The sequence below is a fragment of the Sinocyclocheilus rhinocerous genome, unplaced genomic scaffold (genome assembly GCF_001515625.1).
Source record: "Sinocyclocheilus rhinocerous isolate Xijiao unplaced genomic scaffold, SAMN03320098_v1.1 scaffold603, whole genome shotgun sequence".
NCBI classification, from domain to species: Eukaryota; Metazoa; Chordata; class Actinopteri; order Cypriniformes; family Cyprinidae; genus Sinocyclocheilus; species Sinocyclocheilus rhinocerous.
This window is the reverse complement of record NW_015656630.1, coordinates 3,668,081-3,691,803: the sequence shown is the minus strand read 5'-3', so window position 1 is coordinate 3,691,803 and position 23,723 is coordinate 3,668,081.

Genomic DNA, 23,723 nt, shown 5'->3' with positions numbered 1-23,723 from the left:
TGTCAAATGATTAATCGTGATTAATCGCATCCAAAATAAAAGTTTTTGTTTGCATAATATATGTGTGTACTGTGTATATTTATTATGTATATATACATGCATGCATATATTTTGAAAATATTTACATGTATTTACATGTCTATATTTATATTCATATAATTTATATTATAAATAAATATATTTAATATAGAAACATAGCATTTTTCAGAAATATATACATGCATGTGTGTGTATTTATGCATACACAATAAATATACACAGCACACATACATATATTATGTAAACAAAAACTTTTATTTTGGATGCGATTAATCGATTGACAGCACTACTAATTACTTTCTAAATCCTATCAACCACGACTAGTTGAACAGTACAAGGTAACACATGAAACGGCTCTTTTAAATAAATAATATAAAATTCCATAAAATATTCTTGAACTGATAAAAGTATTTAAAGGAAGAAGGATACAAAAAGGTTAAAAAAACATACATTTTAACATTAGATGTTACACATTGATGTTAAATCCACTATTGTTTTATATAGACTTGTTCTACAGTTTATACAGTATTTAATGCAATTACATCCGAAGTAACTGTAATTAAATTACATAAAAACTAAGAGTAATCCCTTACTTTAGTTTTTTAAGGGAAAAGTAGCCTAATTAATTAGTTAGTAATGCCTTTAAGGCCCATTCACACCAAGCACGATAACTATAAAGATAACGATAAAGATATAGTTCTAAAAATCGTTCTCAATATTAAAGAATAGCATAGTTCACACCACAACTATAACGATAAAGACACAGAGAAATGATATCGTTGGAATCACTTTCAGAACGATTTTTTTTCCAGCTGATGAACGATTAAAAACATTGACAGCCAATCAGAATCAATCCTGCTATCACGAGCTCGAGAATTTAAAGCGGCAGACGAGCGTGCGCTAAGAATAAACAGACGATATCGTCCGCTGGTGTGGACGCTAATATCGTTATCTTTATAGTTATGGTTCTTGGTGTGAACAGGCCTTTAGACCTAACACTGACCAAAAAATAAATAAATAAAAGACATATGATTTTAGTTGTGCTACAGAGCTCTGCATTAAACACATCTCATGTACATAAAATACATGAAAAACAAAGTTCTGCATAGCCATTCAGTTATGAAACGAAAGTTTACACAGATGAAAAACAATCACCCTAACAAGTATACAATGGCCTTACAATTGGGCTCTAGTTGTTAATCACTACAATAACTAGTGCATTTTCTGGATAAACATCCCAGTTATGGGTTCATTAATCACGTTGCGAATTAAGGAGAGCTGTGAAAATGAAGACTAAAGAGCATTCGAAAGAAGCTGAGGCACAGTAAACGCGTGAATAAGAGAAAAGGTTCAAAGCAATATTGAAGTGCTTGAACATCCCAGTGTTTGTTCAATTAGCAGGAAGAGGGGGCTGAAGCAATTCTTGTACCCATTTGCAAATTACAAGCAGCAACTCAGCAAAGTTTTTATGGATATTATGCTTGTTCACATCCCACCCAAGTGCAATGTAGGATGTTACTAATTTAACTTCTGCTTTCAAAGAACGCAATACAGCTGCTTGTACAGATATAATTGGCCTTATAACTGAAAATTATGTTTTGAGGCACATTTTCAGACACATGTTGATGGAGAAATTGTATATTTAGTTATTATTAATGATCGCATGAAAGCAGATAAGGAATATCAAACGAGGTGAAATAATAATTGTGATACAGTGGCAGCATCATGTTGTAAATCTGCCATTAATCAGAAGATGCCTCTGTAGTTACAAAATGAAATATGGATGTGCCAGAATATACTGTAAGAAGGCACTGCATATGAAAACGGCTGGCTTAAACAGTTTAACATGGGGAGGAAGGTCATCTTTCAGCAGGGCAAAGATCTTAAACACAAGGTGGAATAAACACGGAAGAACAAAAAGCCCAACAAGCCCAGTCAAAGCTCTGATCTCAACCCAATTGAGAATTCAAGGCACTGTTTGAAAGTGTGCTGCACAATCGTTGTCTGACTAACCGGAACAACCTTGAGCAAATCTTCACAGAATATTGGGACAGAATCACACTCGACTGTGGTGTGAATTTGGTATATATTGATGTACCGGTGCTAAAAAAAAGAATTCTAGTTTTCTGAAAACAATGTGGGAGGTAATTGCCCTTTTTAAAAAGTTGCAGCCACAATGCTAGTTTGTTGTGCAGTAAATGGCTGCTAAGATGCTTTTATGCCAATTGGGCTCTAGTTGTTAATCACTACAATAACTAGTGCATTTTCTGGATAAACATCCCAGTTATGGGTTCATTAATCACGTTGCGAATTAAGGAGAGCTGTGAAAATGAAGACTAAAGAGCATTCGAAAGAAGCTGAGGCACAGTAAACGCGTGAATAAGAGAAAAGGTTCAAAGCAATATTGAAGTGCTTGAACATCCCAGTGTTTGTTCAATTAGCAGGAAGAGGGGGCTGAAGCAATTCTTGTACCCATTTGCAAATTACAAGCAGCAACTCAGCAAAGTTTTTATGGATATTATGCTTGTTCACATCCCACCCAAGTGCAATGTAGGATGTTACTAATTTAACTTCTGCTTTCAAAGAACGCAATACAGCTGCTTGTACAGATATAATTGGCCTTATAACTGAAAATTATGTTTTGAGGCACATTTTCAGACACATGTTGATGGAGAAATTGTATATTTAGTTATTATTAATGATCGCATGAAAGCAGATAAGGAATATCAAACGAGGTGAAATAATAATTGTGATACAGTGGCAGCATCATGTTGTAAATCTGCCATTAATCAGAAGATGCCTCTGTAGTTACAAAATGAAATATGGATGTGCCAGAATATACTGTAAGAAGGCACTGCATATGAAAACGGCTGGCTTAAACAGTTTAACATGGGGAGGAAGGTCATCTTTCAGCAGGGCAAAGATCTTAAACACAAGGTGGAATAAACACGGAAGAACAAAAAGCCCAACAAGCCCAGTCAAAGCTCTGATCTCAACCCAATTGAGAATTCAAGGCACTGTTTGAAAGTGTGCTGCACAATCGTTGTCTGACTAACCGGAACAACCTTGAGCAAATCTTCACAGAATATTGGGACAGAATCACACTCGACTGTGGTGTGAATTTGGTATATATTGATGTACCGGTGCTAAAAAAAAGAATTCTAGTTTTCTGAAAACAATGTGGGAGGTAATTGCCCTTTTTAAAAAGTTGCAGCCACAATGCTAGTTTGTTGTGCAGTAAATGGCTGCTAAGATGCTTTTATGCCATCTATCTATCTATCTATCTATCTATCTATCCATCCATCCATCCATCCATCCATCTATCTATCTCTGCTATGGGTGGTTGCTAAGCATTTCTTGTGTCTAAATATGGCTTTTTGTGTCCCAGTGTAAATACGTGCAGTAACACTGATGCTTATGAGCATGTTTTTATTGTTTAAAGAATACTGTATAACATATTTATACTATTTTATAAATGTGACATAGTGGTAAACAGTATTATTAACACACAAATTTTTTTTTAAATAAAATAAAATAAAATATAAATATTATATGAAATACTAAAACTTAAAAAATAAATGTTGCCTTGGCAAGTAACTTGAAATAACCTGAAAATTACTAAACCTACAACTGAAGTAAAAAATAAATACAAATACAAAATCTAATAAAACGGACAAAAAGCACATAAATGAAAACGGCAAACTCCAAACAGCAGAAAACGATCTTGTGATCATCTTGAGATAATTCTGCTAATAAGAATACGGCAGGACTAAAACCTCATTAGGCCTTTCAGCAGCGCCAGTCTGCTGTCAGGAGCTGCAACTGCATTTGCTCATCTCCAAATATCATATGCCAGCTGCAGACTACAGTAGCTGACCTTTCCCCCTTTCTCTAATACCCCGGAGCATCGCCATTCTGACATTTCCAGTGTTCGAGAGGATGGAGGCGTGCATTCTGTCTTATTCCAATAGAGGCCTTTGTGATATTTAGACAGAGAATGAGAACGCCTTGATCTTTGACAGATGAATATGAGGACAGGGACCATTAAAGGTTTTAATACACTGCCATGACCTCCCTAATTAAATCCATGTCTGTCATAAAGCCGTGCTCCGTCTGCATGCCCAGGGCTGGGACTTAGACACTGGGACTTTTGAAAAATACTTTCAACTGAGCTACTTAAAACGCATTTTGGAGCAAAACAAAATTTTCCGACTGCTTTGAGGAGTATTTTGAGATACAACAAACACAAATCAACAGCATTTTACGTTCATAAACGTGCCTGCAGTTCCTTTACCAAACACATGATGGCAGTATAAGCAGGGGTGACTGTGTGAAGACTGAAGCCCTGTTGCATCTTCATATGCATTGAGCATTTTGACTGCATCAGGTGCATCTGTCAACTTAAAGATTTACACGACTATCGGCATTAGATAAATTACTATTGGTCACTGACTTCACAAATCTGCAGTGGATGCAGCCTATTACATATAGTAGCAGTGCACTGTGGGAAAAAAATCTAATACAAACATTTAATCTTATTTAACAGTGATCTTCGTATCTGAAAACAAGGTAAAGTGGGAATTACTGCCGTATGAACTCTGGCAGACCATAGGAATGAGAATATTAAAGCGTAATAACACCATATTAGAGAGGAAATTGGGAAGTGTCTTGTAGAAGTTTGTTTTACAAAATAATTTATCATATTTTTAAGTTGAGCTCGTGTGTGTGGGTGTGACAAAATATAGTGTGTTTATTTATTGAAAGTGTCATACTACCAGCTTTGGTTAAAGCTATGTTTCTTTTATAAAATACACTCATATAGTTCCCTAGCAACAAGCGCTGATGGCAACTGCAGTGCAGTAAATATTTGAGTATATTTTCCCTCTCTCTTTGCCTAAAAGACACTCACTTTCATGTTGCTATTCTGAATACAAATAAGAGAGGCAATTTCATACTGTTTAGCTGTAAACAATATACGGTGACAGCGCATTTTATGGTTTTAACTTGTGCTGTATCCGGCTCATTATATAAATATTATAACCCTCTAAACTTTGTGAGCTTCCTAGTCTACATAGGGAGCTGACTTCTGAGGCGGCATCCTAACCATCATGATTCTTCATAAGTGACTGATCTGGAACATTTTAAATAGAGGGCTGCACAGCAGAGTTGAATTGCAATTGATTTGAAGAGAGTTTCACATTAGCATGATAATGATACTCTAAACAAGCATCAAAATACATAACACAAAAGTTGTGTAAAAAATATTTTGGTATATTCCAACATATGTTTATTTACATGTTTGTTTACTGACTTTGCTCTATAGATCTGTAATCTTGGAATTGTTTTCTCTAAAGGTGATATTAAAATTCTATCCAACAATAATTTTACATTTTTTTTTTTTTTTTTAAATAAGTCTGTTTTAAAGAAGCCTAAACTTATTTAATCACATAAACAGTAAAACAGTAATATTATAGAATATTATTACCATATAAAATTATTGTTTTTAATTTAATATGTTTTTAAATGTAATTTATTCCTGTCATGTTAAATTAATTTTCAGCATTATTAATCCAGTCTTCAGTGTCACATGATCCTTCAAAAATGATTAATCATGATTTTCTGCAAAATAAACATTTCTTATTATTATCAATGTTGAAAACAGTTGTGCTTCTTAATATTTTTGTGGTAACTCCGATAGATTATTATCTTTTCAGTATTTTTTTTAATAGAAAGTTCAGCCTATTTCTATTTGAAATAGAAAATAATTGTATTATAGTATCTTATAATTTGTATAATTATAATATTATGTTTTTACTGTTCCTTTGGTCAAATTAATGTGTCATTGATGAATAAAATTAAGTTCTTTAAAAAATAAAATAAAAAAAAAATCTCCCAGCTGCTTGATAAAAAAAAAAAAAACTCTAATATGGGTCAATATATTGTAAATACCATACACAATCCAATTAAAAGGTCCCATACTATGCAACCATACATATTAAAATATTTAAACACATCTGAAGCATAATTTGAATCTGAAAATCTTGCATACCTACTAAGGCAGCATAATTAACCTTTTGTGTAACCTGAAACGTGGCTACAATGTCTAAAAAATGCTGCCTCTGTAAGCTGCTCACTTGCTTTTGAGCATATATGTGTATGCATATTATACACATGCACATCAATTTCATATACTAGCACAAAATATAAATAGGTGTCAACGTAAATATACAGTACATTTACAACCACAGCAGGGCGTAAGAATTATCAAAACGGCACAGCATTGAGCAGGATATGTTAGTCCACTGAGGTTATTGACCGCTTCATGAGGTGTGTAGAAATGATGAAACGGTTCAATGTATAAAGCATTTCATCCATTTCAAGAGCAAAGTAATGACACACAAAATATATAAAGCACGGACTGTGCGAGATCAGTACGCCACGGTGAAATGAAACAGAAGACATGGATGAGCATTGGGCCGGACTTCCCACAGTTACTCCCCCTGGGAGCTTCCGGTTCAGGCCTGCGCCACAAAACAGCCTGTTAGTTTCAGAAGCATGCTAGATTTTATTCCCCAGCCTGGCTGCTGGTCTTCCACAGCTCTCAGATCCAACAATTTGCTCAAATTTCAACTTTTTACACCACAGCGTCGATTCCCTCACTCAGGGAAATGCCTGCGTTCCTTCATTCAAAAGCATAAAGAGGACAAAACGGCGACAAATTACAGAGAGGGACATTAACGCTGACGAACACAACATGACAAGAAAATGGTAGAGACTCGCGCCTCCCAGCTCCCTTTCTCGCCCAAAGAGATTTAAATAATAAAAACTGTCGGCCTGTGAACAAACAGGATAATTATGGCCTGCAGTCTTCCTGTCGCTGGTCAGGCATGGCAGTGCAGAAAGAAACACGTTATTACCACTCAAAGCTTTCCGCCAAGGAATTAGGAACATCAAAGTTTCATGGAGTCGCTGCGTTTGGAAGGGGTCTAGTGTTAAAAAAAATAAACACATTATGACCAAACGTCTCTGTGTTGCGTTTTCCCCCACTGTGAAAGTCATTGAATGTAAATGTGGTGTCTAAAAATCTCAAATAGGCTGTAGAAATTTTTGCACACAGTGCAAAGAGAGATTATGCGTTTGGGCAAATTGGATGTGAAACTGGCTCATATTTGTACACGAAATGGGCTTGAAGTACATGTTGGCAAAATTAGAATAAAAGATAAAAGCAAATATTGATGCCATGAATTTAAAGCACTCAGTGCGTCCAAGTAGATGTAAAAACTATTTAAATCAAGGTTTAATCGAAACCAAGAAATGCCACCTCCCAAATGTATTTAATTTCAACAAAACCTTTTTCTTTCTTTTTTTATTCTACCTGCCAGGTGAAGTTAAATGTGGCTTTGAACATGTGAAACGAATATAGCACCATAACAATATGTTTCTCTAGGTTTTCTCTTTTTAATAAATAATCATAACCACTGATAAAAATTCAAATATAAAAGCGGTAGTTTAACAAAAATACAAACATTCCGTCATCGTTTACGCACCCTCTTGTCATTCGAAATCTATATGACTTTCTTTCTTCTTTTGAACATAAAATAATTTATTTTAAAACGGTTTTTGTTCATACAATGCAAGACAATGGGGTCCAAAACATTGGATTCCATTGGCTTTCATTGTATGGACAAAAACACTGAGGCATTGTTTAAAACATCTTCTTTCATGTTCTGCAGAAAAAAGTCATGCAGGTTTGGAACAACATGAGGGTGCATAAAAATGATGACGGAATTTCATTCACTATATCTCCTCAACTTACCTGCAACATTGAAAATCAGGTGTCCTTGAAGTTTGTATTCTCCACAAGTTCAATCCGATATGTGAAGATCTTCTATTTACCTCAAACTTCTCTCACCAAACTTTATATGTGCTTGTGTTTCCACTCTCCTGGGGCCCATTCTTCGTACGTCGCTAACTCCGTTAGCTGGATTTGATTGTTGACGATTTGGCATGATCTTGTCAGTCCAAATGGTCTTGTTTAACTTCATTAGATTACCCCTACAACCCCACCATGCTACCAATACTACTTTATTACAAGTGTACCCTACTAATCCAGGGACAATAATTTAAAATAATAATCATTTAAAAATTAATTTAAAGATTATATAATAATGTTGTGTAGTCTTTAATACTATAGACACAGCCAGTATTACTCACTGAGAGATTTATTCGTCCTAAAATTATTACTTCATAATTGTATTCGAGTCTTACACACATGCTTTACAGATAATGTAGAGTTACAGTGGGTACGGAAAGTATTCAGACCCCCTTAAATTTTTCACTCTTTGTTATATTGCAGCCATTTGCTAAAATCATTTAAGTTACCGCCAGCCAATCGCTGCATTGCTGATCGTGGTTTCGAGTATCGATAAATAGCCCCTTTTAAACCAACTCATGAACGTGCAATTATCTCAGATAACTCAATCCAGCCATACTAATCATCAACAACAGGTGCGTTCGAAGAACCGAATTAGCCAGATCCTGATTAGCGCGATGATATCATCTTGGATGTGACATTTAATCTCGGATGTAATAAGCAACGTATGAAGAACGGGCCCCTGAACTCACATGTAAACCTGTCAAGAAGAACTGACTGTTTATAAACAGGTTTCCTGAACATTCTGCCCGTTTTCCATTGGTTGGCCAAACTAAACAAACAATGCTATTGGTTGAACCATTGTTGCTGTGTTGAGATGTTAAAACAAAGCAATGTTTTGCTAGTGCCACAAAGCCACCATGTTCACAGTTTCCAGGGGAATCAACCTGCAAATGGCTGACTTACGGTTGTCTCTGCATATTAAATCTGAGATGGGAGGAAGATAACATTTAACGAATGAATTACACTTTCACCTTTAATATGGCTCATTACAAAAGTGGTTATAATAATCAAATTTACTTGCCTGAGCTGAAATTGTTAATTAGCACTATAACAGCTTGAGATACTAATGTTGATAATGATCCTGATAATATTTGTCTTGGTATTACTATTATTTTTTTCCCAAGAGAATAAGATAATTAACTGTCGAAAAAATGAACATGGCCTGCTAATGAACCATGACAAAAATAAATCATTTATACCTCTGACCATTAACTGCCACATTGATCTTACCTGAATAATGCATTGACAATGACCTCTGATTATTTATGAGTGCAGAGTGCAGGTATGGTAAATGACACTATGCGTTACAGGAATTGATTTATGAAACTAAACATAGCATACCTAAACTCAAATTACAGCAATGACAAAAAAATTAGTATATTAAAATAATATGAATTAATTCAGTCACAGCACATTTATATTTATATAAAAATATATATTTACCCATTTAATCCCAAGAAGGTTTTAATTTATGTTACTGACTGGTGTATTTTCTGCAAATATGGAAAAATAAATAAATAATCAATTAAATATGTGCAGTGTCACATGGTTAGTGCAAATTGTCACATGACCAGAGCTGTTTACTTCCTGTTTGCACCATGAGATGATGATGGCTGCATAAAAGGTCTAAAACAAAAGGTTAGTAAAGTATGATAGCATAAAGATAGGACAAAGATTTTTGGTACACGTTATCTTTAAGGTCTCCAGTATTAATGCAAGTTTTTACAATTATTCAGTTTTGTTGAGTGTGGTCATATAATGAGTAAACATGTTGATGGCAACAATAGTGACCACTTATCTCAGTATTCCTATCAATGTTGTTGTATAACGGTTTTTATGTATAATAGTAACCCTAAATTGTGATGAAAGAGTTTAAAATGTGTTGGGCTGAGATATATAAGAATTTTGATGACTGCAGAAATAATTTAACTGCAGTATATACATTATCATAAAACACAGACTTTTCCACAAACATTTAACACATCATTTGGAAATTTTCATGTCTGAGAAAAAATAGGGGTTAAATGGGTTAATTTGTATTTTTATATATAGAAAAATTTAGGAATTAATTCAGCCACATCACATTAAATTTACAACCTGGCTTGCACTAACATTGACTTAAAAAGTCAAATGATCTGATATTTTAAAATATTTATTGACCTTTATTGCAGGGGTCTGTGACATCATTTCCTGTTTTATATACTTTATTTTCTGCATGATTGTTTGGACAATATGACAATGATTTTGTTTTCAAGTTTTTGAAAATTTAATAAACAGTGAAGCAGTATTGTTAAAAATGTTATAATAAATTTAATATTATTTTCTAAGAAACTACCTGAATAATTTTAATATATGGTTATTGTAATATACAATTATTTATGTCCAAACTAATTAAGTGTTTTTTTTATTCTTTCATACTTTTTCCTTCACTATGATATCAGGAGAGTTGTTTCACCCAGACATTTTCAATTTATGCCTTTTAATGCCTTTTATGCCTCCTGGCTGGCTCGCCCTGCAGTTTGAGGCAGTTGTGGCTTAATGGTTAGAGAGTTGGACTTGTAACCCAAAGGTCATGGGTTTGAGTCTCGGTACTGGCAGGGATTGTAGGTGGGGGCTGGATTGACCTGAGCCACAGCAAAAATGGCTGCCCACTGCTCTGGGTGTGTGTTTACGGTGTGTGTGTGCACTTGGATGGGTTAAATGCAGAGCGCTAATTCTGAGTGTGGGATACCATACTTGGCCACACATTCTTTCCTTTCCTTAAAAAGTATCTAATGGAATTGTAATACAGAAATTACAAACATGCTCATCATAAAAGAGGTGTTGTCAAATCATTGTGTGTGTGTGAATTGCATTTTAAAGTATTTTTAGACAGGACAAAAAAAACAAAAAAACAATTTCATTGACCCCGTTTCCTATTTGTAGAGTCACAACTGTGCAACTTCTGGTTCAAAACCTTCAAAGAACATCCTAGCGTTCCTGAATCAAAGCACTGTCTGTAAAACCTACTCTTCCATGAAGCAAAACAAGCACCAAACCATCCACCTTTGCTTAGTCTCTCCTGCTAAAAATCACATGCACTCCCCCAGGATCTGTCCGGGCCTCAAACACACGCCGAATTTGGCTTTGTGCATCAGGCTCTGTGCCTGTTCCTGCTCTAAATAGTTCAGATGCGTATCAGAAGCGTATGTGGGCGGCACTATGGAACCTGTCCGCCAGGGCCTCAAGTCTCCATCCAGCAGATGAGACTGCCAGCGGCTGAGTGCAAAGAGGCAGATGGCGTATAAGCGGACAGATACGCTCTCCATCAGCGCCGGCGCTCTGACGGCTGAGACAGTGTCGCCGACTGCTACCTCTAGTCCCACTTTGTTACGCCACCGTCCCTTATGACAGCCAACACGCTCTGCCTTAACCGCAGAGACATCTGCTGCGCTCTCTCCAGTCAGGACCTGCATTTATTCTCTCACGCGCCACTGTTTCCAAGACTCCTGACGGTCTTAGACAGGATTACGGGGCTTTTGTTCAGGCATTGTAGAGGAATTTGTTTGTTTGAAATTCCTGAAAGGCAGAAGGCTTAATTCAGGGTAAATTATTTTTGAGCGGCGCAATAAAGCTAAATATCACATACATTTGCGGCGCCGCTGCAACCTACGGGCAAACGAGAAGTGCGCAGCCTCCAAAGGGCACCAGGTCCTACATATTCAGCTAGAAGCTTTGCGGAGAAATTGTGTTAGGGCCTTACTTTGAATTTAAATGAATATTGCATGCTCTTTTTCAAATGTCATCTTCCTTGCATGCCAAGTTTACACTTTCCATTGCATATTTAGCCAGGGGAATGCATAAAGACCTTTCAATCAAGGAAAGGCACCTTCCTCTAGACTTTGTATTAATTATGAAAATGCATTCAGGGCAAGGCCATCTAGATGTCTAGTGGCAATTGGAATTTAAAAGCTTTTTTTGTCTTGTTATTTTGGTCTCTAGACTCTGGGAAATCCCAGATGCATCACTGGGGATTGCGCTCGCAGTCCAATTAGCATTTCCAGCAATTACAGCAAAGAAGGCCATGGTCATTTCAGAGGCAAGAAACTTGAAGAGTTTCAGGGCACTTTAGACAGGAATGGGATGTGTGAGATTAAAGCCGAACACGGAGTAAACAGAAGGAAGTTGAACGGCCCATTTGAGAAGCGTGCTGAGAGACAGGACCGCAGAGAAGGACATACAAGGACTCAGGGATGAAGAAGAAAAAAAGTGATGAGAGAAATGAAATATTAAATTATAGAATCACTCCATAAAGATGGTCTTCAGAAGTGCAAAAAAAAAAAGTTTCCCTTAAAAATGTTGCCTTAAAGTCAACTCAGTCTTACACTGTAAAGAATGTTTTTTTAACACACAAAAAACTGTTAATTGTTAATACATATTAACTGTTAATACAGTGAAAAAATGTACATCATATTACATGTAATCAGGGTTCACTGTAAAAAAAAAATATTGATGTGATTATCACAACTTAAGTAATAATATTTTGTTTCAACTTAATAAAAAAAAAAACAGCAGTTAAATTGGATATTTAAGTTATCTCAAATTTTATGCTGTTATAATTAGTTGCGGCAACATGGTTAATTAAAATTGAAACTAAAATAATAAACATAAGGAAGATGTTACTTGAAATAAAATAAACATTAACTGAAATAAAATAAAATCTAAAAATTATTTCAGCTAGTTGTCAAGGCAAAATTTCTCATTTTAATTTAGTTTAACTTGACAAAATAACTAAAACTAAATAGATATAAAAAACAAAATAAAAAAAAAAACTACAAAAAATGATGGAAAAAAAACTTGAAAAAATGAAATTATTAATAAAAAACTATAATAAAATCTTAATGATGCTAAAATAATACTTTGTAATTTTACTGTAAAATACAGTCACATTTAAATTTTTTCAAGTAAAAACTATGAATTACTGTAGAATTTAAGGTAAAAGACAGAAAGGACAAGTCCCTGCATGACACATCAAATATGATCATATTTTATTTAAATATTTTTATTGCATTCTTTTAGTGTCATTTTATTTTGTTTTTGTTTACATGACCCTGTGCTCAATCTATTGGCCACATTTTGTGGACATGCCACTTATGATTAAGTCATAACTCATGTGGTTTTCAATTTTACTGCCTTTATTATCATGGTTGTTATCAGTATGTTAAAAGCAGAAATTTAAATAATGTAAATTTAACAGTATATTTTTTACAGTGCAGTTTGTTTACGAATCAGACATCAGATGCTGTGTTTGTTCTTGCATGCAGAAAACACTGTTGCACACAAGATACTACATTTCTATATAAATAAATGTATTAGTTTTCCCCAATTATTTATACACATTTACCTAATCTTTAGCCCATTGTCCCAAAAACCCTAAATACCAAATACAAAACCACAAACACAAAATTCAAAACTCTAACTAAAGCAAACACTGCATCCAAAACTGTTTTATCTCTTTCTAAATTATTTTTTTTGCACCAAAATGACAGCTCTGAATGATTCACTCTGAGTGTGAGTCTGATTCAAACTCCTCACTCACCAGTGAGTTAGAGGTGTTTTGTCAATCTTTTTGACGGACTCGTTAAAAAGAATAGCTTTATTCATTTGTTCACAAATCGGACATCACATGCTGTGTTCGTTCTTGCTTGCAGGAAACACAGATGCAAGATGCAGAATGCAAATGTGCCTTTATTTTAAATTATTGTCACACATTTCGTGTTTTTAAGCCCTGTGTTTTCCCAGACTTCATTCTAAAGATACAAAAAAACACAAATTGAAAGGAAACATCCAAAGGACAGAGAGCAACACTAGAAAAAATACATCAAAAACCTTTGTTACTGTTGAGCAATTTCTTGTGTTGCTGATAGTGGAAAAAAAAGCAATTTAAGAGGTCTTACATTTAGACAAATCAAACCCCTCAGCCGATAAAACACTAAATTGTGTTGCATAAAGTAAGCCCCATGCGAATTTATACTTCAGAATAAAGTTTTCTTGGTGGGAGGCAATCTAACTTTGCCTAAGTTTGACAGATAGAAGCTATTCCAATTGTACATACAGTAAGTAGATACTTCTTGGCAATAACAGAAAGTAGGCCAGGCGGCACATGCAATCATCTCACAATACACAGAAATATGACATCATGCCCTGACAACAATGTGCAATAGCAAGAGCGTGGCCTTATATAGTGGCACATTGACTTGGTCACACATAATAGCGCTGCTGATGAAGGCCTGAATGAAAGGCTATAATCAAGTGCATATAGAGGACTCAAGACATATGAGCTTTGCATTGAGTTTCTCCACTCACATAATGTTGAAAGCACACTTCAAATCAATAAAACTGAGAACAGCCGGCAGTGAAATGGTTTTGAGAGTGTCAAAAGTGTGGCAGATTAACAAAAGGATGAGGTACAAATTGCTTGTGTTACAAAAGAGGCTCCAACTGACCAGTGAGAGAAAGGTAAATATTAAAAGAGATAAAGGTAGAGTGCCAGCACTAAAAAAAATACCATGATAACCACATCAAACTCAAACTTTAAAGTCTTGACAACAAGAGTGTGGCATGTTTTACATCCAATAAGATAATATAAAATTAGTATTTTAATATAAACTAACCCTATATAAACAGTATAACAAATACAATGTTAATAATATGTGCATAAATTATGTAGTTAGTATTAAAACATTTCAATACTCAGTTTAAATAAGATTATGGTAACACTTCAGATTAGAGAACACTATTCACTTTAACTAGTTGCTTATTAGCATGCATATTACTAGCATATTGTATGTTTATTAGTACTTATAAAGCACATATTAATGCCTTACTCTACATAACCATATTCTAGATCCATTAACCCTACCCCATACCTAAATGTAACAACTACCTTACTAACAGTTAATAAGCAAATTGAGGCAAAAGTCCCCATAATCTAACGCGTTACCAAGATTTTTAGGTTAAATTCAGAGAAATGAAAAAAATATATATATTTTTTGGTACGGTGTCATCACTTGACAAAACAAAACAAATTATTTTTTTTAATTTTGGTACAAAACAAAACAAAAACCTGTATTTTTTTTTAGTAAATACGTTTTTAAAAAGTCCATAACATAAAAACCCATAAAAATACAATCTGTAATTTTAATATTGTGTCTTCACATGAAGTCCAATGTAAAAATGTTGTTGTGTCATCCAAACAATAGACGGTAGGTTTGTTCGGTAGCTCATGGAGTACGGAGACGTACTTGAGAGGTGAGGCGCTCCGGTTCTAATCCCGTGTAACTACAGTTTGACAAAACACGTATTGAACCCGTGTTTTAGCGCCACTCAGTGGACATTTCTCTTTGAAACTTGTAGGGATCATATCGATCGGAACACAGTTCATGCACGTAGCTCTCTTCTAACGAGCTGGTTATCTGAATCGGGTGTGTTAACGAAGCGAGACACGCAAAATATGCAGAGCGGGGGAGCGCGAGGACTGGAATTGGGAAGCGCTGAACTACATCATGTGTCATTCACCGGTGAGAAAACTTTAAAAGTACTACAACGGTTTCTGCACTCGTTTGAGTAGCACCTGGCGCTGAGGCGAAGTGGAGCGCATGTCTGAAAAGTCTCCTGTTTGATGTGCTGTGCTCATAAAGACGTTCTGCATCTTGTCAAGAAAAAAAAGAGACAGAAGCAGCATTTGTGAGTGTGGTGGCCAACCCTAGCTCCGCCCCTGCGATAACTGCGTTACATATTTTTAACACTGTTAAACTGGAAAAATTAATCGCCTGCGTTAACATGCTAATCTTGACACACACACACACACACACACACATATATACACTGAACAAAATTATAAACGGGGGCAAAAACAAAAGTGTTGCGTTTATAATTTTGTTCAGTGTATATATACTGTATATATATATATATACATATGACATATTATGGGGTGTTAATTTTTTCCCCCCTCTTTACAACTTTTACTTGTAATGGAGTAATGTTTGACCAGCAGTATCTGTACTTTCACTCAAGTAATGGAGTTGAGTACTTTGTCCGCCTCTGCAACCAAGTGAGTTTTCTTCAAGCAGTGGAAGAGGCACTGTGGAAATGTTGAGGCAGAAGCTTGTCAAGGATGGGATGGATTTAACATTTACACCATTTTTTTCCCCACGATGAATGGCTTGTAAGAATATATGTTGTAATGTAGATGAACTTCTCTGGTCAGATGTAAATGAAAGACATGATCAATAAAGTTCATTGTTTTTGTGATTTGTTTATTTATTGTAAGAAACTCAATGAAGAACTTCATGATAAACATGTATGTCTTTGTGTACATATGATATCAAATCAACCAACACATTTGTAGTTTTGATGTCAGTATCTTTAATAAATGCATTACTAGAATAAAATGCAGTGCTTCATTATGTAGTAAAATTTAACTGTTTGCTATGTTAATTGTTTTGAGAGCAGTTACATTCATTTGGAGAAATGTGTCAAAACGATTGAGAAAATCTGTAATATGCTATATTAACTCATCTCAATATGTAATAAAAACTTTAATTATGTTTTTTATTAAAACGTTTTTAAAAAGTTCATGAATTAAAAAAAAAAGAAATAAATTCAATTAAAAAAACGTAAAGATTAAGCCAAATTGTAATTTTAATATTGTGACATCACATGATGTCCAGTGTAAAATCGAAAGCAAAACTGCTGTAGACTGTTTACGGACACAAAGTGCTGCTTGAAAATATCAAAAACACAGCATGAGTAAGTAAAGCACATGCACTTTTAAAATGTTTTCTACATAAAAAGCTGCACAGAAAAGAATCAGCGCCTTGAGCGTCTTGTGGGAAAAAAAACTGCAGGAATAATGGTGCTCTGGCATTGAAGAGAGGAACAAAGAGGAGGGTGCAAAAGGGTTTGATGTGAGACGTCACAGGTAAAGACAGCAAAGTGAAGGGCAGGACAGAGATGAGAGAGAGAGGGAAGGATGGGACTAGAAGGTCAGACAGAGAGAACAAAAAGAAAGGGTTCGATTCAGCTACGGTTGAGAAGAGAGACGTAAATAACAAGACTGACAGGTGAATGGAGGCTCTTTTTTGTGTTGAGACTGCATTTATAAGTATGTGCAGCTCTGAAGTTCGCTTTAAGTGCTGACAAGAGACCGTGAAAACAGAGTATACCTGGGAGAGAAACCATCGAAAGCTGTGAAGTGCTGTATGGGGAGAAACACTGAGAATATGTTGACATAGCTGATAGGACAATACTAAATGTGTTGATAGTGTAAAGGAGTTGCTGAGGTCTTTGTGAAAGATACACTACATATACACTCTTCTCAACAACCTCACACTGCTACTTCCAAACAAACGCACACAACAGGCAGCTTGAGTGTGTGAAGAAGATATGGTCTGTTTGCAAGTGAAAATCAACAGTTTCAAACAGTGTCAAATAATTAACATATCACCACATCACAGTATACCGCACTCACAAAGAAATCTCACTCTGAACTTAATATATTATGTGACAGAACATTTGATTTCAGTCTGGCTCCATTCATTTACTAAAAAATAAAATGTATACATATTATGACGTACTGTAAATACACCTCTGCACGTTGAGCATGTTGTTAATTTGTGGAAATAAAGTAAAATATGCCAGTGATCCAACTGAATTGAAAGTTTTTATATCATAATGTAAAAAAAACCTGAAAAATATATTGAAATAAAAAAATTATAATAATTGCGTAAACTCTTGTATTAAAGGTGCAAGGAAAATACATAAATCTGATTGTTAAACCATATGACATTTTTAGAGTCATTAAATTGAAACTTTTCATGACAATCATATAATAGTTATCTTTTACTGTTTCTAAATATAGTTTTCCAAACTTATACTATTTCCATCACCAGTTTTGCGAGCAAATGCAAAAGTTACTCGAAAGAGCGCAAAAGATTTCAAAGCAAACACAAAGTTTCTCAGTAGAACGCAAATGATTTGGGAGCAAATGCAAAGTTTTGCAAGCAAATGCAAATGTTTGCCAGCGAACACCAACATTTTGTTAGAGAATGCAAAGTTTTTCAAGAGAACGCAAAAGATTTGCAGATGAACACAAAATTTCTTGGGGAAATGCAAAAGATTTGCAAGTGAACACAAAGTTTATTGGGAGAACGCAAAACGCAAGAATTGCGAGTGTTTTGAAAGATAACGCAAACGTTTGCAGGCGAACTTTGCGTTTTTGCATTTTCTGGGAGGAAACAAAAAATTTGCATACTTAAGCAAAGTTTTTTGGGATGACGCAAACACATTCATATATAATTTTTCCTCCTATCTCATATTATATCCATAAACATTGTTGCAAAACAAAGTTTTGCAATTGAACATGGTTTCTCGAGAGAGCACAATATTAGTTTTTTTTGTGAGCGAATGTATAATTTCTTGGGAGAATGCAAAAGCACTGAAATATCATTTTTCTTCCCATCTCATTTTTTCCCCCCCATCACCATCACATTTTACTGCACCATTAGCACCACCAAATAAAATGTCAAAATAATGACATTTTAAAAAAACATGTTCGAAACACTGCTCATCTACCACCGGTGACTTTTACATTTTCTGAAGTAAATGTGAGTGCTGCTCACATTTGTTATATATATAAACAAAAACAATAAAACAAAACAAAAAAAACTAGCATGTACTGCGTTGGGCTAACCGAAACTTGTCATAGCACTTGCATTTTATTGCTCTTTTGTTGGTTTTGATTGCTTCTATTGTCCTCATTTGTAAGTCGCTTTGGATAAAAGCGTCTGCTAAATGACTAAATGCAAATGTAAATGTAAATGTTCACCCCTGCAAGTTCCCTGCATGATGCTCAGCAGCTGTGATTGGTAGCCAGTGTGTTGCTATGCAGTTATTGCACAATGTAGGTGATTTTTACTAGGGTTTAATGGGGGCATTTGCCCTACAAAGATAGCAGAGCTGACCAACACACAGCAGTCCTCCTCCGCAGCCCATCAGCTCAATTCCACACACACTCCATTTCCAGCTACTGTCCCCATGATTCTTATTCAGGCAGAAGAAGGAGGTCTTTTAATTGTTTCCCATGCACACATTTCCTAAGTGTGCCCCTCTGCCAGTGTTTAGAGATTCGGAGGGGGCGGAAGATCCCATGAGGCTCGCCGGGCAGACAGGGCCGTGAGGACTGCAGAAAGAGAAATGCACAACACTATAAATACATTTGTGGCAAGACTGTTCGCTTTCAAAAAAGGCAATTTTCTGCTCTGTGAAGCTGTCACATACGTATATATATATTCCTATTCACACAGCTCATAATATTCTCATGATGTGTGTCTGTGATGTTGATATATGGTTACCGCTTGGATGCAAATAGAAGGCAAAGGTGGAAACTGGTTTCTGTGAATGTCAATAGTATTTTCATAGAAATGAGAAAAAAAAAAAAAAATTTATTGTTCCAGATACAGAAGGAAATGCAGATCCCTTGCTACTTCTACTGCTGTTTGTTCCTACTTTAGAAACACAGCATAAAATGAAGGCGTCAATTAGACAAGTAAAGCGCATTACACTGCATTAATTTTCCCTGCATATGGAAATCAGACAGAAAATTGATTCATTATTCTGTGTTGAAAGCAATTATAAAGTTTACACTGCTCGCATTAGAGAGGCTGGAAGGTTGTTGACAGCTTAGACACAGAGTGGGCTTTTGGTTTGATAATTGCTCATTAAACGTGGAGGTGGTGTTGAGTTCTGAGATGGTCACGTGGCTCGATGCAGTCGCACACCCCGTATCTAACCCCTATCTCTGAATGCAGACAATTAACAAAGGCTAACAAAGTGACGAGAAACAGTATTAGCTTGTGGACGTTTTGGCCTATTAGATGGTTCTCATCATCTTTCAGTCATTTGCTATTTGACATTTTGACACCGAGGCGTAAAATGAAGGTAAAATTAAAGTTTTATCTCAGATTGACTTTTGTAATTGATTATTGGCAATTTTGAAAGTGTCGCACGCAGAAGAGACGTGGTTGGGAACATTAAACACTAACCAGTGCTAAACTTTCCATTTAAATGAATGCAAGCTGTTGTTTGGAAACCCATCTATTCTAAAACTTTTGCCTACTTTTTCATTTGCTTCAATAAGCTTTTGTTTTTTTGTAGTTATATATGCATCAAGTTGAAGTCTTGACTCATGAACCATTCAGAGCAGTTTGATGAAGGATTTGTTCATGAATTGTACATCACTGTTAGTGCACATCAAATATTCTGGTAAATTGGTCTGGTTATCAATACAGATTTCCTAATTTGATTCTGATTCACAAGCTCTTGATTAACTGTGATTCTGATCAGTGTTACTTTAGTATCACTGATATACTATTATAGTTTTTGCTAATGTTTTGAATTATATTGTATTTTTATGCTTTCTGTTTTAATTTTTAAAATGTTTAAAATTTTAGTAATTTTTTTTTTTTTTTTTAATACGTCTCTATAGTTTTTATTAAAAATACTGTTAAAAATGTTGTCCTCCATTTCTGTATTTCAATCCATGAAACTGCATTCACATAGGTCACATTTCAAGAAAAACTTTATATGTTGTCTGTAACACACATGAACATATTTTGGATGTGAACACACATGAAATTTGGATTTTACAATAAAATTTTACAATAATTAAAAAAATTAACATTTCTGTCAGGACCACTATCGTCAAAGGTGACTGACAATCAGCATACAGTTTGGATTGGTGGTATGGTTCTGTTCTGGGCAAGAACTCCCTGCACATCCATGCAGTCTAGCATGGATAAGAGCAGGGAGAGCAGCAATAACCCCCCAAAACAAAACCATATGCCATATCCCCTTACGCAAAATGACAGCGAAAATCTCAAAGCCTTAAGCAACATGCATGTAGACCCTACCCAATGAAGGAAACAAGAATGTTGCCATAAACCTGCATAAGCCATAGCCACAGGCATGTTGCCATTAACCAGATGACCTAACGAGTATGTTGCCAATACCTAAATTTTCACCCAAAAATGAAATGAGACTGTGTTTTACTCACCCTCGAGGCATCCTAGGTGTATATGACTTTCTTCTTTCAGGCGAATCCAATCGGAGTTACAGGGCTCCAGACTAAATATTTTTACTAGGAGCACTGTAGCCCCTGACTGAAAATTTTTAGGAGCACAAGCAGAAAATTTAGCAGCACACCTTAAATCAGCCTGCAATGCAATCGTTCACATTTTCCCCATTTTAACTGTATTACTGACAAATGCTTTGATAATAAATAGACTTAACTCATAGAGATTACAATGTGCAGTAATCTTTTAATTTCAGAGAGATATGACAGATATATGATAAAATTACTATTTTGCATTAATAAGTGCAGTTACTAATAATATTACATGTTAATTTCTTGTTTATTTAATGTTTATACACATTTGACAGTAAAGCACTAAGCTTTTTAGAGTTGGGAGGCTTACAAAATGTATTTTATTAACAACAGTAACGTGCAAAATCTAATTTTTATGTAGAAAAGATATATATTGTACTTTTATTAAATGTACCATTATTGTTCTATAGTCTTATATGAAACTGACCAACAACTTGACCAACAAGTGATTATGTGTGATTTAGTCGCAAATTGAAGAAAAGTTTGTTTTTCAAAGCACTTTGTGACATTTTTACTTTATACACAAAAAAGAGTGAAACTCTGACAAAATCTGATTTCTTGATGATTTGATATTTTATTATAGTGATTTTATAATTTCAAAATATAAAGGAAAAAGTATAAATGAATGACTAATAAGCCAATAAGTGCTCCTCTGCTGCCATCTACAGGTTATAATGGTGATTTGATGTATTTATTTATTTTACATAAGTGTTTGTTCACCACAGTATATTTTAGTCATCCCATTGAAACTAACATTCAAATTGGATCATTTAGGAGCTTTAAAGGGCTGGAAACAGTTGTGTGAAATGCTTGTAAGTCATTTATAATTGCTTGAATTTCTCTCTCAAAAGGCTGTACAAATCCTAAAATGAATAATGTAATAACATTCGACTATTTCTGCTACAACACCATGGTTACAGTTAGCATTACTGCTTCTGGTTCTCTACATCAGTGCTGTCTGATCTGTTTATAACAGAGATTTCTGTGCAGAATTTGAATACTTCTCACTAGATCTCGCAGCAACCTTTATTCATTCTGCAGCAAATTCACACACTTCTCACTGGATCTCGCAGCGCTGTGCTGTAACAGTGTCGCGAAATCAACTTTGGTTCCCGAGTAAAGCTGTTCTGAGCTCGGACTAGTTTGTTTGCGTTTTTTCATTTGCTTCAATAAGCTTTTGTTTTTTTGTAGTTATATATGCATCAAGTTGAAGTCTTGACTCATGAACCATTCAGAGCAGTTTGATGAAGGATTTGTTCATGAATTGTACATCACTGTTAGTGCACATCAAATATTCTGGTAAATTGGTCTGGTTATCAATACAGATTTCCTAATTTGATTCTGATTCACAAGCTCTTGATTAACTGTGATTCTGATCAGTGTTACTTTAGTATCACTGATATACTATTATAGTTTTTGCTAATGTTTTGAATTATATTGTATTTTTATGCTTTCTGTTTTAATTTTTAAAATGTTTAAAATTTTAGTAATTTTTTTTTTTTTTTTAATACGTCTCTATAGTTTTTATTAAAAATACTGTTAAAAATGTTGTCCTCCATTTCTGTATTTCAATCCATGAAACTGCATTCACATAGGTCACATTTCAAGAAAAACTTTATATGTTGTCTGTAACACACATGAACATATTTTGGATGTGAACACACATGAAATTTGGATTTTACAATAAAATTTTACAATAATTAAAAAAATTAACATTTCTGTCAGGACCACTATCGTCAAAGGTGACTGACAATCAGCATACAGTTTGGATTGGTGGTATGGTTCTGTTCTGGGCAAGAACTCCCTGCACATCCATGCAGTCTAGCATGGATAAGAGCAGGGAGAGCAGCAATAACCCCCCAAAACAAAACCATATGCCATATCCCCTTACGCAAAATGACAGCGAAAATCTCAAAGCCTTAAGCAACATGCATGTAGACCCTACCCAATGAAGGAAACAAGAATGTTGCCATAAACCTGCATAAGCCATAGCCACAGGCATGTTGCCATTAACCAGATGACCTAACGAGTATGTTGCCAATACCTAAATTTTCACCCAAAAATGAAATGAGACTGTGTTTTACTCACCCTCGAGGCATCCTAGGTGTATATGACTTTCTTCTTTCAGGCGAATCCAATCGGAGTTACAGGGCTCCAGACTAAATATTTTTACTAGGAGCACTGTAGCCCCTGACTGAAAATTTTTAGGAGCACAAGCAGAAAATTTAGCAGCACACCTTAAATCAGCCTGCAATGCAATCGTTCACATTTTCCCCATTTTAACTGTATTACTGACAAATGCTTTGATAATAAATAGACTTAACTCATAGAGATTACAATGTGCAGTAATCTTTTAATTTCAGAGAGATATGACAGATATATGATAAAATTACTATTTTGCATTAATAAGTGCAGTTACTAATAATATTACATGTTAATTTCTTGTTTATTTAATGTTTATACACATTTGACAGTAAAGCACTAAGCTTTTTAGAGTTGGGAGGCTTACAAAATGTATTTTATTAACAACAGTAACGTGCAAAA